This window comes from Chlorocebus sabaeus, chromosome 20, assembly GCF_047675955.1.
Source record: "Chlorocebus sabaeus isolate Y175 chromosome 20, mChlSab1.0.hap1, whole genome shotgun sequence".
Classification (NCBI taxonomy): Eukaryota; Metazoa; Chordata; class Mammalia; order Primates; family Cercopithecidae; genus Chlorocebus; species Chlorocebus sabaeus.
This window is the reverse complement of record NC_132923.1, coordinates 55,122,762-55,137,343: the sequence shown is the minus strand read 5'-3', so window position 1 is coordinate 55,137,343 and position 14,582 is coordinate 55,122,762. Positions and strand designations below refer to the sequence as shown.

Genomic DNA, 14,582 nt, shown 5'->3' with positions numbered 1-14,582 from the left:
CAATATTAAAAAATGGTCAACCAAGCTTTAAAAAATTTTTCAAAATATGTTAAAAACTATCCTATTCCTAACAAATTCTTGTAAAATGTATACATCGATAATGAAAGAAGTAAAGTCAATTGTTTGGCTATCAGAGAAGGGACTTACAGAGAAATAACTGGTTCCCCGACCCTCTCACCACTTCAACTTGATTTAATTAGTTGATTAATCATGGCTGAACAACTAATCACCTGTGGCCTGTCTCCTTATCTGTTTTGGAGATAGGCGTTATGAGGCAAGACACAATGCTAGGGGGAAATATTAAATTGCAATTTAATTGTTCATCACATATTGCATATCAAGATATTTTCTAACGTGTCAGATTCTTCTGGCATTATAGGCAATATTCACTTACTCATCGCTCATCCATCTGTTAAATAAACCCATATGAAGCACCTCACGAATCTTAGGTACTCTGGATAGAAGGATGAACAGTGCTGCTTCCTATAGCAGTGGTTCTCAAACTTTCTGAGCTAAGAACCCATTTCTACTCTCAAAAATTATTGAGGATTCCAATAACTCTTGTCAGTCGCGGTGGCTCATGCCTATAATCCCAGCACTTTGGGAGGCAGGCAGATCACTTGAGGCCAGGAGTTTGAGATCAGCCTGGCCAACATGGCGAAACCTCATTGCTACTAAAAATAGAAAAAATTTGCCAGGTGTCGTGGCGCACACGTGTAGTCCCAGCTACTCAGGAGGTTGAGCTATGAGAATCACTTGAATCTGGAAGGTGGAGGTTGTAGTGAGCTGAGATCATGCCATGCACTCCAGCCTGGGTGACAGAGAGAGACTGCTCAAAAAATTAAAAAAAAAAACAACAACCAAGAACTTTTATTTTTTGTGAGTTACATCTCTCAATATTTACCACATTAGAAATTAAAATGAGAGATTTTAAAATATTTAATTGTTAACTCAATATTTATGAAGAAAATCAGTCTTGCACAGATACTACATGCAAAAAAGGAAGAATATTTTAATAGCCTTCTCAGATAAATGTGCTATTCTTCTTTGATACTGAACAAAACTTTGACAAATAGTTTATTAAAGGTTAGTTGCAAGGTGGAATCTGAAACCATATCAATGAACATTTAAAAATCTGCTGCATTAAAACACATTGGTTAATCTTACATTTTTGAATAGATTTTTAACCAATATACTACATGCATGATTTTGCAACATCATGCATTGGTCATTTGGAAAGTATTGTTTCACTGAGTTATGTAGATTTCTCATATGTCAGCATATTTCATAAAACATTTTAAAGGAATCACCACTGTTAATATCAACACAAAGCTTATCAGAAAAGTCTTTACATATTAGGAAGCTGTAAAGTTCACAGTGACAGGTACAAATTGTTCTTTAGGTTACAATTCTTGTCTGCATGTTTGGATTTTATCATTGGCAATAAGTACTATTGATTGTTTTCCTTGAAGTGATTTGGCTTGCTTTCATTCATTGTTTAAAAAATATCTGCACAACACCTAAATCTGAATAACCATCGTTAGTCTGTCAGTTGCTTTTTAAAGTAAAAATGGTATTTCATGAAGAGAGCAGCTATGTCAGGTTACAACTCAAACATTTATCGCACAAGTGCTTTTCCTCAAGACAGTCAGACTTTGGTAGTCAGTGAAAGTGCTTTTTGCATGCATCCATTTTGTCATATAGAATATTAAAGATGTATATTCAGAGATTTAGATTTCATAAAATTAACAATGATTTCATTGTTTTTAAAAAGACATCCTTAATTAAAATTGGTATTTTTTGTTTGTTGTTTGTTTTGTGTTGTTTTTGTTTTTGTTTTATTGCAAGTGTGAGGTGGCTAAGAATGTGACTATAGTGCTACATATGGTTTGGTGCCACAGTTTTAATTTATGATAAGATGTTAGCAGTTTTTTTCTATCATCATTGCAAATGTCAACAGAGTGAAAAAGGCAAATAATGTCTTAGTATGATATTGAAAATAGATTTGACTTTATAAATCCCCCTGAAAGTGTCCAGGGACCCCAGAGGATCTGCTGACTTCACTTTGGGAACCTACTCTAGAGATTCAAAGGTTAAGGGAGAAGATAGATTAATGAACATGAATTTTCAGTGGTTTGTAATAAGTACAGTGATAGAGGAAAGTGAACAAATATTTTCAGAGCACTTTCTAAAGGAGAATACATCTGAGTGTGATACTGAAGAACACCCAAGTGTCAGCCAAGTAAAGAAGGAAGTCTTTAATCGAATCCTATGCCTGGGAATATGATTTCTGTTTTCATTTTACCAATGCTTTCTAAAGTCTAAAGACATCTCAACCATATGGTTTCTATATGGCAATTGGATACAAAAAAAAAGTATGCCCAGTCAAGTAAGGCCATTAATAAACAATTACCATTCAAGGTTGAGTTACTATGGGAATTTGGAAGGAAGGACCTGGAGAGTTGCATGAGATTCCATGTTGTATTGCATAGACATTTTTATGTGGTAAGCCAGATGTCATCTTTCAAGTACTTTTGGGCTCTGTGTCCCAATAGAAATGAATTCAAGTCGGTCTTCATCAATGTGACCTGACAAGATGTCATTGAACTATTTTAACTAACACTGAAAAAAGGTGAAATTACTGACATGGATTGAATTCCTAACATATGACTTGGTGACCTTACAGATATGATTATATTTAATTATCAAATAATTCAATAGGCATCACAATATCCCTATATTTAAGACCAAGAGACTGAGGATCAGAGACATTAAGTAATACGCCAAAGGTTACAAAAGCACGTAGTATACAGAACTGGCCTCTAAGCCAGCTGTGTCTAACTGGGAAATCACTGTTCTTTCTCAAACTGGGATATATATAACTGGGAACAGGCAGAGTTATATCAGGTGTAAGATAAGCCCCAGAAAACACACTGCCTATCATGCTGGAGCACCAATTTACCTGGATAGTGGATTTTTGTTTTGTTTTGTTTTTGAGATAGAGTTTCGCTCTGCTGCCCAGACTGGAGTGCAGTGGCATGATCTCAGCTCACTGCAGCCTCTGCCTCCCGGGTTCAAGTGATTCTCCTGCCTCAGCCTCCTGTGTAGCTGGACTACAGGGATGCACCACCACTCCTGGCTAATTTTTTGTATTTTTAGTAGAGATGGTGTTTCACCATGTTGGCCAGGCTGATTTCAAACTCCTGACCTCAGGTGATCCACCCACCTTGGCCTCCCAAAGTGCTGGGATTACAGGCATGAGCCACCATGCCCAGCCTGATAGTGGATTCTTATAATATTTTTTTAAATTAAAAAAACCCAGATATATAATGAAATGGAATGAAAATTATTTGAAGATGGAGACTTCCAAGGCATTCCATCTTGAGAGGGAAGGACCTTAGGATCTTCCTAGAGCATCCAAGAGTCAGAGTTCATAGTCCTCTGCATTGATGGAACTTTTGAGATACATCCTGAGACATGCATTTTTATGTCAGACAAACCAATGTGTTTTTCCCAGTAACTAGACCAAATGCTGTTCAGTTAGTGCGCAAAGCAGTCTAAAAGTGCTCCTATTTCCTGATTGTTGTGGGTATAACACACATTTCTAAGCATGTTTCACAGTTGTGACATCAGCATGTACCAGAAGAGGTAAGGTTAGAAGGGAAGAAACTATTAACTCTAATATTTACAAACAGCCACTAATGGTCAATGATAGTGATGATGATGAGAATGAGTGTGATGAAAATGATATTTTTTGAGTATCTACCATGTGCTGAGCACTATGCATAAATTCATCATCTTAAGTAAACTGCACAACGATCTTGTAAGTTGATCTTATTGTCCCCATTTGTGTATGTACCCAGACATAATACTATGCATTTGTGTTATCTCAACAAGTCTGTGAGCTATTATTATCCATATGCTGCTGACGAAAAATTGGTCTCAGAGTGGATAAGTAATCGCCCAAGTTTATACAGTAAGTAAATGATGGAAATACGCAAAGACTCGGAGGTGCCTTCTCAAAAGCCCTAGATCATTCCATGCCATGCTGCCTTGATATTAGGTAGAGATACTGCATTAGTCTGTTCTCACGCTGCTAATAAAGACATACCAGAGACTGGGTAATTATAAAGAAAAAGAAGTTTAATGGTCTCACTGTTCCACATGGCTGGGGAGGCCTCACAATCACATGGCGGAAAGTGGAGGAGGAGAAAAAGCATGTCTTACAGGGCAGCAGGCAAGAAGGCGTGTGCAGGGAAACTGCCCTTTATAAAACCATCAGATCTCATGAGTCTTATTCACTATCACGAGAACGGCATGGGAAAATCCTCTTCCGATGATTCCATTACCTCCCACCAGGACCCTCCCACGACACGTGGGGATTATGGGAGCCACAATTCAAGATGAGATTTGGGTGGAAACACAGCCAAGCCATATCAGATACCTATATAATTTATCATTTAAATTTGGATACTTTTGAAAGTAAAAGTAGATACTACTAATAATTGTGCCAGAGCAAGAGGCATAAATTAAGATTGCCTCAGAAAATAAGGAATAGTTACCTCACTATTAGGCAAAGATAGAGGCTGAGTGGTATCAAACTTCTTAAAAATATATACATCAAGATATTTCTTTATTTTAAAATATTGACTAATCATTTCACCTCAAGCAACCTTTTATAGTATGGGGCAGGGCAGGGAGAAGGCACATATGTATGCTTAATACTCAAGAAATAATTTTTACCTAGCAATTTATAGAGTAAAAAACATGCATCATTTTGATACATTTTTATACACAATACAATAGATGTCAGGTACAAAACTCTAAAGGGATAAAGAAGATTTAGAAAACCCTAATTCAGTTTTAGAAATTAATGAATGTGGCACTTACTATATGCTGAAATATTATAACTTACTGATGGAGGGGAGAGAATTTTGAGAAGTGTGCTACATACTTGAATATTTCCTATTTCAGAAATAATCCTGTAACAATAACCTGAGACAGTTTTATATAATTGTGGCAAGTAGTCACTCCGCCTTGATTCAAGTACAGGTTTGGGCACTTTTTTTTCTTTTGTAGTTGCTTCTACTCAGTGTATCATAGGTGTAAGTCCTTAATTTCTCTCCAGTAAAAGAATAGCTTATAATTTCTTTTGTTTCTTTTTCTTTGATGCAAGAGTTCTCTCCTCCCAGTTTTTAACCTGCTTTGTTCAGATATTTTTTCTGCTCTTTTTTTTCTTTTTTACTCCTCAGTAGATTTACATAAAGTTAAGTGACTTAAGCTGTTTGTGACATTATTTTTGGATTTTACTGTTTCTTGCTTTGGCTGCTCCTGATCATATCCAGATTTATTTTCTAGAGGAAGCTAATTTAGTAAAAAAAATTTTTTTTTTTTTGGTAAAATAAGTACTATAAGCTTTCAACCAAACAGGGTACTCAAATGTACAGAAGAAAAAGCCACATTTATTCACAAACAGATGGGCTTTTCTTTTTTCCTTTTTTTAATTCTAAAGAGACATATATATATTCTTGAGTAATACAATATGTACTAGCTTTGAACAAACATTTTATGCAGACATTAGGTCTACACAGGAGAAAAAGCACCAGCTCAAGTAATATAATTTACCACTGTGAGATTTTTCTGTTAGTGTGTATATGCATCTTGTAAATTCTTGTGCTTCAAGTTGCCTTTCAACCTTTTCAAATCATCCCTATGAATCTTTTCAGTTGGCTGGACATAAGAAAAGGAGACTTTTCTCATGAATGAATATGAGAGTTATTATGTTAAGCATGGAGTAAGAGTGTGCTGAGCACTTAATGCGACATGACATGCCTGGTACTCCCCACAAGCTTACCTTCAAAAGGATGAGACAGAGACAAATATAGCTCTGCATACATGTCAAATGGCCAAGTGCTGAGGGGGAAATATCTCTTATCCCCCTGCTTTTTTTCCATTGTCTCTTCATGAGACCAAGGTCACAAAACCTAATGAGGAACAGAAGTCAAAGGAAGTCGAGTTCTTAGGTCCCCTGTACAGTACCTGGATTATAATTAATAGCTGAGGTTTTGAGGCCAACCAGATCAAGAAAGGCAAGATGTTCTGTTCCCACAGGCACCTTTAAGCTTGGCAATGCTAAAGTTAGGGATAGTTTGCCTCTTCAAAGCCCCACAGCATCGTAATTGCTCAAGGTACTGAAATATATGATATCATTTCATATGAAAATGGGGCAAGGGCAGAGAGAAGAAAGACTCAAGTGATAGAAAGAGAAGAAAGAGAAGCATTTTACTATTATATTTTTATACTAATGACCTTCACTTGGTCTCTAACACAGTCTGTCAGATCTTAAAAGTTTATTTCTAGCCTTAAAGAAAGTAGCTTGAACAGTTCATATTTCTGGATATGGCAGGCAGTGTGGTAAAGGAAAAAGCAAAGTCCCTGCAGGCAGAGAGATGTGTGCTTGATCAGTTCTGCTATAGACTTTGCATGACCTTAAGCAGCTTTCTTAGATTATTCAAGCTCTATTTTGTTATCTGTAAAATGGTGACAATAATACTTATTTCCCGGTGTTATTCTGAGTACTGAATGAGTTCTTATACCCAAAGTATTTAGTACAGGGCCTGCACGAGTTTGTGTTCATTCACTGGGTATTGCTATTGTCATTAAAAATTTAATTTTATTCTCAGAAATTACATTTTATTACTGTCATAACCTTATAGACCAAAAACAAACGGGGTAATCTGTACCTTCTCCTCCCTGTGTGGCTGGCACTTTCAGAGAAAAATCTCTTAAAAGGAAATTAAAGCAGTGCAACCACCTGTGATTTGTCAGGGTCATATAAAAGAGCTATACACCACCACCACCATCAACAACAAAATCAGTATCTAAGAACTGGATTAATCCAGGTTTGAAACCATCAAAAGAAGCATAAAAGGGTAAAGCCACAAAAATCATTACATATTCTGAAAAGTATGTACAGAAGGTAAATTACATTTTGTGTGTGTGTGTGTGTGTGTGTGTGTGTGTTTTGCGGTAATAAGGAGGATTACAGTAATATTTAAAGTGGTTAAGAAATCTGGACATGGGCTCAAATGCAACTCCACTATACAGCATTTGATCTTCAAAATAATAAAGTGTTATTTAGTTTTTGATCCTCAGTCTTCTCATCAAAAAATGGGAATAATAACACACTTACTTCATAGGATTGTCATGAGGCTTATATGGGATACTGCATGTAAAGCAATCACTAAAATCCTGCATTAAGGATGAAATCTTGTTATTAGCATACATGAGCCTTTTGCCTCTATTTAGCATGGGTTGGTCATGTTGTCTCCATTTTCTCTTCTGGCTGTTTCTCTAAATTATCAGGACTTCCCAAAGTAAATGCTTGGGAATGTCTGCTTCTGGAACATTTGAATGCACTTGAGAACTCCCTGAGAAAGAAGCATTCTAGAATGTAAAAGTCATGAGCCAGTTATATATGATTCTCTGGTTAAGTCCACAGGAACCCAGTCTGGGCTTCTCTCCTTTGGAAAGAGGTACAGCATGGCTCCCAAAAGGCCAACTACAAGTCAAAGGCCATGCATGATGTTTTGACTTTTCACCATCAAAATTCATCTATCAGTGAGGCACAGTTCATATGACTAATCTTGTTTGATTTGGCAATGAAGTGAAATGTCAATAGGCTTCCTATTTTGACTGAAATTATTAAATATACCAAAGGGAATATTACATGTGTGTTAGTCATCCCAGAATAAAGATGAGCATACATCCCTGAAAACTTCAACTCCGCTAATGGGATAATGGATCACCAGAATATTTTATATTTCAAATGCATACTTTGTTCACATTCTTGCTTCACTTGGAGAATTGTGTCACTGTTGCCAAAGTCTTGGGTTTCCTTTACTCCATGCCTGGATTCTCCATTGACACTAATGGGAATTTCACCTTCCAGCACAAGACAATATATGGAACTAAAATGACAATAGCAGAAGGAAAATAATACATTTTGTACATTGTGCTACAGAATATTTTTTTGACTGTTTCTGTTATAGTCATTGCCTATTGCTAAGAAAGAGCCATTTGGAAACCCAAAAACATATTGTCTCTAGAGGCTAGTCTTTTGAAAACATACTTTTACCCTTACATGTCATCACAAATTACATAAAAGAATAATTATAGATCGATCTACATAGTTTTAATTTTGTGGTTGGTTAATTATAAAAGCATACCTCTCTGGCACTGCCATTAGTCTATAAGGTACATATGTCTTGCTCTGTGGCAAGGTTGGAGTGCAGTGGTGCGATCTCGGCTCACTCCAACCTCCGCCTCCTGGGTTCAAGTGATTCTCCTGCCTCAGCCTCCCGAGTAGCTGGGACTACAGGCATGCGCCACCATGCCCAGCTAATTTTTGTATTTTCAGTAGAGACGGAGTTTCACCATGTTGGCCAGGATGGTCTCGATCTCTTGATCTCATGATCCGCCTGCCTTGGGCTCCCAAAGTACTGGGATTACAGGCGTGAGTCACCGCATTTTGGGAGAAAAGATTGTCCATATTTTCTTAAGGAAATATAATGCAAAATCTGCCATTTACTGAAATTAAAAGTATGATGAAATTTTTGTAGTTCATGTTCACACATTAGCAATAACCTGTAGAGCTATGAGTTGATAGAATGTAGCATTAAAAAAAAAAAAAAATCCTCTGTGAAAGAAGAACAGATACAAACCCCATTTATATGAGTGACCAAATGTCAAAAATGTAGTAAAGTGGTTTATGGACTGTCCTGTTCATTATTTTGCTGACTTGGAAACCTTAAAGTGTTTTGTATCCTTTTCATTATCTATAAAATTATGAATTGTAATGGAATTTACACAAAAATCCTCCTGGAGATTGGAGACTTTACTGCATAGTCAGCTTTGCCTTATAATCCAATCTTCCCCAATGCAGTTGGTATGGCAGTTGCCAAACTCAAACAGCAGGATCTCTTTTGTAAAGAAAAGTATGAATTTGAGCTACAAAATGAGCAGAATATTTTTCTATTACTCTGGATGTTTCCTCTTGCTGAGTTTACATGAGAAGTCTAGCAGGAGATGTTATTAAACAGCCTCAGAAATTAGCCCCAAAACAATTATCTTGGTTTAGCTATGGAAAAAGACACCAGAGGCTTAATGAAAAGAGCATTTGAATTTTTGTGATTGAATATCTGTTGGACACCTCTGTAGTTATTAACCCTTATGGATAGGATTTCAGATTTTTTAAAATTATTTTTAATTGAATTGGTTTTGGAAAACTGGAGATTAAAAACAGTTTTCTAGCCTGTGTTAAGAGATCCCAAAGCAAACTGAGTAACAATGGATTCTTTAAAAGTTTGGTTTAAACCTTGCCTCCTGGCAAGGAATACACCCTTTTCAACATAAATTAGAGTTTTCATATTACAATAGATTTATAGAACTAAGTAAGAAAGAATATCTATAGTCATATAGGCCACCATACGTTCCTTACAATCATTATCTTCCAACATCCATGGCTTTCTTTGTGTTTAGTAGTAAATTTGCTATGAATTAAAGCTTCCTACAGACTCCTTAAGACAATATTCCAAAAGTTACTATATTTTTCAGTTTTTTATCTTTCTCTACACATAGCCAGAACATCAGGTTTCCCAATCCTGCTTCTTTCTCTGCGTTCTTTTACCATCCCAAGTAATTTCTCTATCTTTATAGTATTTGCTATTTTTAAATATTTGTTGGCTGTTCTCATGTCAAATCTTAAGTTATTTAGCCAGTTGCTTTAATCTTTCCTCCTAAGCCCCTCTCCCAACCTCACCTCCCCAGTCACTTCATCATTTTTTTTTCTTTTCTCTTTACTCTCTCCAATCTTCCACATATTTCTGGAATTGAGTTTATCCAAACCGAATGCACTTTTCCAGGTGCATCATATATCATCCCCTAGGTCTGGGATATGATGGTTCTTTGTATACAGCCCAATGCTAGTGGAGTTTGTCTTTTTTTCTGATCACTGTCAGCATGTTGACTCAGAGTGTTTTTTGAACATCTCCCGCTGATTCCTGAGGGAGCCTTTCTGCAAGTGGGCTATCCTCTACCTGGTAGTCTATTTTTAAAATGTGATATGGGAGAAAACATGATTTTGTGGACTGTGTTAGAAAACATGTCCAGGTACCACATTCCACCCCCTGCCATTTTTAGAAACAAATCTATTTTCTTGGCATTTATTTTTGTTTAACTATATTTTATTATGAAAATGTAATGGTAGCATATGCAGACAAATTGCTGCTGAGGTTGCCAGAGTGAAAACAGAGATTCTAATAGCCGTATTACAGACGTTTTTTAAAAAGTAGTTGAAAAGGCCAGCACTGAAATTAAAAGCATTCTTTTTTTTTTTTTTTTTTTTTTTGAGATAGAATCTTGCTCTGTCACCCAGACTGGAGTGCAGTGGTATGATCTTAGCTCACAGTAAGCTCTGCCTCCAGGGTTCAAGCGATTCTCCAGCCTCAGCCTCCCGAGTAGCTGGGATTACAGGCCACCACGCCTGGCTAATATTTGTATTTTTAGTAGAGACGTGGTTTTACCATGTTGCTCAGACTGGTCTCAAACTCCTGAGCTCAAAGTGATCCGCCTGCCTCGGCCTCCCAAAGTGCTCAGATTACAGGCATAAGCCACTGCGCCCAGCCAAAGCATTCTTTATTTAATGTTAACAAGTGAGGTCTTTATATTTTCTTCACCTATTCATTTTTTTAAACTGCTTCTTCTGACCATCAAACTAGTTCACAGTAGGTACAAAACTGAGGGTGAGAAGCAAGAGAAAAGAAATATAAAATTAAATATGAAACTACAAAATTTTAGTAATACAAATTTCAGTTATACAATTTTTTTCTATATCATCATAAGGAAGTACTACTCAATATAAAAAGGCTATTGCAGCTATTAGATGGAAATAGGCTACACCGAAATCAACCACAAGTCACTTGAAGCAGTGTAAGAAAAGATTATGTAACACCTATATATCAATAAAGCAAAACTGGATAACTTGTGAGTCTGATGAAATGGGGAAAAACGCTCACTTACATATTAACATATATTTATGTTTTATATATTACATATGTTTTATATGTTAACATAAATAAATAAATATCCATGGAGTCTAAGGGGTTATCAATTATGTAAACCTACTCCCACTGATTTGATAACAGCTTTTCAGAAAATGAACTATATAAAATTTAAACAATTTTCTCTCTTTCTTTTTTTTTTTTTTTTTTAATAGAGCCGGGGTCTTGCTATGTTGCCCGGGCTGGTCTCAACCTCTTGGACACAAGTGATCCTCCTGCCTCAGCCTCTCAAAGTGCTGGGATTACGGCTGTGAGCCATTGCACCCGGCCAGATTTAAACAATTTATTTTTGCTAAATGACAACGGCATACATTTATCTGTATAATTACGTGTCACTCTCATCTTTGAATTACAACCAAAATTTAACTCAAAACCTCTTTTAATATACTTGGAGTCACTTTTGAGGCTTTATGATGGTATCAAAGAGATAACCACACTGCTTTTAGTTCATTCACTTTCAATTATAAATCTCAGTTAATACTACTTTAGTTATATATCAGAACAACAGATCCAAATTAATCTTGAAGAACAAAGAAATTTATTGGTTTTTGTAAGTTAAAAATATGCAGGTAGGCCTGGCATAGTGGCTCACGCTTGTAATGGCAGCAATTTGGGAGGCTGAGATGGGACGATCTCTTGAGTCCAGGAGTTCAGGACCAGCCTGGGCAACATGGCAAAACCCAGTTTCTACCAAAAAAATACAAAAATTGCTTCTGTGTGGTCACGCCAAGCCAGCACCTGGGCCTGGAACTGGGCCGCAGCCCCTCAGCTTTGCCCACCGCCTCCCGACCATGGACCCCCGCAAAGTGAACGAGCTTCAGGCCCTTGTGAAAATACGTAAGCAGGATCTGGGCATTCTGCACGCCGAGGAAATGCGCTTCCTGAGGAAGGGGGTGGAGAGCATGGGGGTAAAGTACCACCTGCTACTCAGAAATCTAAATCAGAAGAAAATACCAAGTGGAAAAAAAACCTGACAGTAAGAAGGTGCAGGAAGACTTAGACAAACCATCAAGTGAGGAAAGTGATCTAGAAATTGATAATGAATGTGTGATTAAACCAGACACTGATGCCCCTCAAGAAATGGGAGATGAAAATGCAGAGATAACAGAGGAGATGAGATCAGGCAAATGATAAGAAAGTGGCTGCTATTGAAGCCCTAAATGATGGTGAACTACAGAAAGCCATTGACTTATTCACAAATACCATCAAGCTGAATTTGCACTGGGCCATTTTGTATGCCAAGAGGGTCAGCGTCTTCATCAAATTAAAGAAGCCAAATGCTGCCATCCGCGACTGTGACAGAGGCATTGAAATAAATCCTGATTCAGCTCAGCCTTACAAATGGCAAGTGAAAGCACATAGACTCCTAGGCCACGGGGAAGATGCACCCATGATCTTGCCCTTGCCTGTAAATTGGATTACGATGAAGATACTAGTACAATGCTGAAAGAAATTCAACCTAGGGCACAGGAAATTGCAGAAGAAAGTATGAGCGAAACGTGAAGAGCCAGAGAACAAAGAATAGAAAGAGTTAAGACGGCTCGAGAAGAGCTTGAGAGAGCCCGGGAGGAGGAATAAGCCAGACCACAGTAAGAAGCTCAGGATGGCTCTTTTGCAGGTGGCTTTCCTGGGGGAATGCCTGGTAATTTTCCCGGAGGAATGTCTGGAAGGACCCAAATGCCTGGACTCAATGAAATTCTTAATGATCCAGAGGTTCTTGCAGACACGCAGGATCCAGAAGTTATGGTGGCCTTCCAGGATGTGGCTCAGAACCCAGCAAATACATCAAAATACCAGAGAAACCCAAAGGTTATGAATCTTATCAGTAAATTGGCAGCCAATTGGAGGTCAAGCATAATGCCCTTCTGATAAACAAAGCCCCTGCTGAAGGAAAAGCAACCTAGATTACCTTATGGATGTCGCAATAATACAAACCAGTGTACCTCTGACCTTCTCATCAAGACAGCTGGGGAGCTTTGAAGATAATCCCTACCCTTCTCCTCCAAATGCAGCTGAAGCATTTTACAGTGATTTGCCATTAGGGTATTCATTCAGATAATGTTTTCCTACTAGGAATTAATCCCTACCTCTCTCCCCTAAATGCAACTGAAGCATTTTACGGTGGTTTGCCATTAGGGTATTCGTTCAGATAATGTTTTCCTACTAGGAGTTACAAACTTTAAACACTTTTTAAACCTTAAAAATATTTAAAACAAATTTAAAGGGTCTGTTAATTCTTATATTTTTCTTTACTAATCATTTTGGACTTTTTTCCTTTGAGTTATTGGGAAGGGAAGATATTTATGTATGGAAGATTATTGCTCTAATTTGAGTGAAACAAAAGTTTATTAGTGTGAGGCAAACAACTCATTTGAGGATAAACTTTGTGTTGGATATGTGGTTCCTGAAGCATTTTTGCTTGTCTTTTTAAATGCTTTATCCTTTTCTTTAAATACTTGTTTCAATAAAACTAACTGGGACCACTAGTATTTCAGTAGGACCTGGGTAGGGACTGGAAGTACTTGGCAGGGCAGTGGCAATCTTGCTGTACTTTAAATAGCATGCATCCTTGGGCAGGTTGCCCTTAAATCTTACCCAGTGGTGAAGGGATTTTTCTTGTAATGCTGCAGCAGAGTTGGAGTACTTAGTTCTGTTCTTGTCCAGTATATCTAATAAATGTTTCATATTATTTCCACATAGGGAAAATAAGGGAATATTTTTCTTATTTTTATATTTCTATGCTTAAAATTCTCTTTCCTAGTCAAAAAATGCCCAGCTCTGTGTCTGCTTTCTGCTTGTTACATTTTTCTCCCTTACTTTTCTTGGGCTAAAGACAGGCTTTTTCCACCAGCATCATCACTGCTATCATCATTAACAGCATAATTATACAAGCATATTTAATGCTGAGTTTAATTTAATATGTAATACATACAGTAATTGTAGGGTAATACCCACAACAACTGTAGTTTCTTACTTGGCCATGAGAATGCTTATTTAAGTGTTAGACTTCCACTCTGGCGAAATCTTGTCATATCAAAAGACACTGGAAAGAGGGATTCCCTTTGTTGTTTGGTCTTCTACTTAGAAAATACCTACTGGAGTCAGAGTTTATCTTGTAGTATTCATCTTTGTATTTTGAAGATAATAAGGTTTGAATTACATTGATATGCACAAAGGGGAACCAATTTTTTTGATCCAATGTGAATTATAAATGAGATAATCCAGTTATTCATTGTAGAGTTGTTGAGACTATAAAAGACTCATTGTCTTTGTATTCAGCTCTTCCTTAAATAGTGTAACCATACCCCCAGTTCTGCTTGCTTTCTTTCCCTCCCCTCCAATGATAAAGAAAATGATAAATTTTCTGTTGTGCATTCAATTCTTATTTTAAATAAGACTAAGTATAAACATTGTACCTGATATTGCTACCTTTCTACCAATGTTTCAATTTAAAGTGCTAGT

General features: G+C 37.0%; 1 protein-coding gene and 1 pseudogene across 2 annotated transcripts in view; both read left to right on the top strand.

The window, feature by feature from the left end:
• The window catches only part of ADGRL2 (adhesion G protein-coupled receptor L2), a 694,457-nt gene that overhangs the window by 408,825 nt on the left and 271,050 nt on the right, over positions 1-14,582 (top strand). The window lies entirely within an intron of this gene.
• Positions 11,912-13,023, top strand: LOC103224553 (hsc70-interacting protein-like; annotated as a pseudogene).